Source organism: Capsicum annuum, chromosome 4, assembly GCF_002878395.1.
Source record: "Capsicum annuum cultivar UCD-10X-F1 chromosome 4, UCD10Xv1.1, whole genome shotgun sequence".
NCBI lineage: Eukaryota > Viridiplantae > Streptophyta > Magnoliopsida > Solanales > Solanaceae > Capsicum > Capsicum annuum.
Genome location: NC_061114.1, coordinates 4,253,633 through 4,256,774, shown reverse-complemented (window position 1 = coordinate 4,256,774; position 3,142 = coordinate 4,253,633). Strand labels below are relative to the sequence as shown.

General features: G+C 34.6%; 1 long non-coding RNA gene across 1 annotated transcript; it reads left to right on the top strand.

Moving 5' to 3' along the window:
- The first annotated feature begins 234 nt into the window (after positions 1–234).
- LOC107868262 lies at positions 235–2,514 on the top strand. The gene is made up of 2 exons (XR_007054365.1): positions 235–1,622; positions 1,979–2,514. It is a non-coding gene; the product is annotated as an uncharacterized LOC107868262 (long non-coding RNA).
- The last annotated feature ends 628 nt before the right edge of the window (positions 2,515–3,142 follow it).

Below are 3,142 nucleotides of genomic sequence, written 5' to 3'. Positions count from 1 at the left end.
TTATGTTTAATGGTAGATTCAAAATGGTCTCTTAATCATGTATTTAATAGTTTTGGTTCTTAAAGTTTGTAAAAAGGTAACATTTTTAGTCTTTGTCAAATATTTAAATTTTGTTTGTTGAATAATTACAGAGTTTATTCTTTCTGTGTTATTGAACACCTTACATTTGGTTATAAAAGTTAGTGGAAGACTCCTTTTCTAGTCAATACGAGTTATATTTCTTTCTTGAAAAAATTAAAGTCACTTTCTTTTTGTTTCTTTAGTTGTATTGTTACTCTTGAGATGACATAAATAAAGGAAAGCTTTTCCTTTTGCCTTAAATCATGTTTGAATGAAATGATATTCTAAAAGAAAGGGCAAGAGATCACAGACATGTGGCCAGGTCACGGGTTCAAGCTTGGAAATAGTCTATTGTAGAAATATAAGGTAAGGCTTCGTACAATACACCCTTGTGGTGGGGCCGTTCCATGGACCCTGTGCATAGCTGGAGCTTTAGTTCACCGGCTGACCTTTTAAGAGCAGAAGATCTTTTTGCTATTTAAAGTCTTAAACCTACATCATTACTAGCCATATACATATTACTACCGATTTATGCAATTATGGAGAAAGATTTCACCTCTTTTCTCTCAACACTTGATGCTTCACTATGTTATAGTTACTTCAACCATGACCCAAACAAACAATGACATTGATCAGTTAACTCTTCTATCTTTGAAATTACAAATCATTTTAGACCCTTCTCACTTCGTGGATGAAAGCTGGTCTCCTGCTATTTTGTTTGTCATTGGGTGAGAGTCACTTGTGGTTCTCGCCACTAGAGAATGAAGTTCTTGAATCTTTCTAACATGGCTCTTACAGGAAGGATTCCTCGTGATTTTTGAAACCTCACGTTTCTTGTTTCTCTTAACCTGAGTAGAAACACTTTCCGTGGAAATTTGCCTCAAGAAATGGCACACTTACGTCGGCTTAAGTTTCTTGATTTAAGTTTCAACTGCTTCAGCAGGAAGGTTCCCTCTTGGTTTGGATTCTTACACCAACTTCAAGATCTAAATCTTGGGAATAATAGTTTCACTGGTTCCATCCCTTCTTCATTTTCTAATATTTCCACAATTTAGACTTTAAATCTGAATTTCAATTCCATAGAGGGTCAAATCCAAGAAGTGATTGGAAGTCTTATAAACCTTAGAGTATTGATGTTGAAAGGTAACAAGCTCATAGGCTCTATTCCTCTATCACTCCCGAATGCCTCAAGGTTGGAGACTTTGGAGATATCTTATAATTCACTTCAAGGAAACATTCCAGAAGGGATCAGCAATCTTCACAGCATGAACGGTTCTATGCCACTACCAGTTTTCAACATTTCTAGAATTGAAAATATAGTATTTACAGGCAATAGCTTATCAGGAGATCTTCCCAATGGTTTATACAATGGTCTCCCAATACTCAAAGGGCTTTATCTCTACAAAACAAGCTTCGCAGTCATATGCCTACAAGCTTATCAAATTGTTCACTACTTCAACTATTTTCTTTATCTTATAATGAGTTTGATGGACCAATACATAGTGGAATTGGAAGATTGAATAACTTGCAGTATTTGTATCTCGGACATAACCATTTCATAGGTATGTTTTTTATCTTATGAATGCTTGTATCTAATTGCTTCAGAATTTCATTTTATTATACATTAACTGCAGGGCTAATTTCCGTTATTGAATTAATTGAGGTATCTAAGTTTAGTGATATTAGGCATGGAGAGAAGCCAGATTAATGGCTCTGTTCAAATATATTTATCTTCTATACATAATTTTTTTCTTTCTAATTTTAATACTTTCGTATCACCAACAATATAAAAGTTAAAATCTTAGTGGATTCTACCATGGGATTGACAGCTTAAACAAGACATAATTCTTATATCTTAGAAAAAATAGATTAAACCAACTATTTAAAATTATTCGTGATCCACTATATGTGTTTCCAGGTGAAATACCCAAAGAGATAAGCAATCACACTGAGTTGGAGCTACTTGATCTTGGGCTTAATAGTTTTAGTGGTTCACTTCCAATGGAGATCTTCAACATATCAGGCCTGAAAGTAAATACTCTTACAAATAATAATCTATCAGGAAGACTCCTACCAAACATGTGTTCTATCATATCCAATACTGAAGAGCTTTATCTAGAAATCTTAACCAATCTTGTTGGGACTATCTTCAACTGTTCAAAACTTAAAATTCTTGAGCTTTCAGGCAACAAACTCACAGGCCTTATTCCCAATTCTCTGGGATATTTGACTCATCTATGATACGAGTACGATCACGATCATGGACACTTTTTGGAGTATTTTGAAGACCACCAAAAGAGTGCACAAGTCTAAGTGTGAAGGAGGCCCAAAACCGTCCCAAGCACACTCCATGGGCTGTTTTTGGAGCCCTTTACATTAAAGGATCTTTTAGTCTTTAGTCTTTTATTTTGTAATGTAATATAAATTGAACATTGTAAGGTTTTATTTAGTAGTTTTTATGAATGTTGAAAAAAGAACACTCCACTTATAGAGAGAGAGAGTCCACAACCGAAACTAGGGCATTGCATAAGGGTGGATTCTCTTGTGTGTTGCATTTTGCTTGATACGTTGGTGCTTTGGTGGTGGACACCTCTCTTGTGTCAATTGTAAGAGTTAGGTGTTTTTTGTGTGAAGTGTTAAAGGTCCAAGAGTGGAATATGCTCTTGGGTTGTTAAGACTACATCAACACTTGTCTAACTATCTATCTTGTATCTTGTTTTAGTTTCGGCTTCTTGTGCATTTAATGTAACCCATTTGTTTTTGTTGCTATTGTAATATTGTGGAGCTTTATCTTGTGTTGCTAAAATTGTTTTTGGCTGACTATTTTAGAGTATTAACACCTTGTATCCTCTTCTTTCTTGTTCTAGATAGTGAATCCAAGAGAGGTCACAATTTAGTCCACGATTTGTTGTGATCCGTGGACTGTTTTGGGGTGTGCTTTCATGTTCCCTTGTTTTTTCCGTATCATTTGGTATCATAGCATAGCTTGATCTTGTTCCTACAAGATCAATCTTGGGCTTTCTTGTTAGAAAATAAAAATAAAAATTGTTAAAAATCTGAAAATTTTAGAAAAATAGCAATC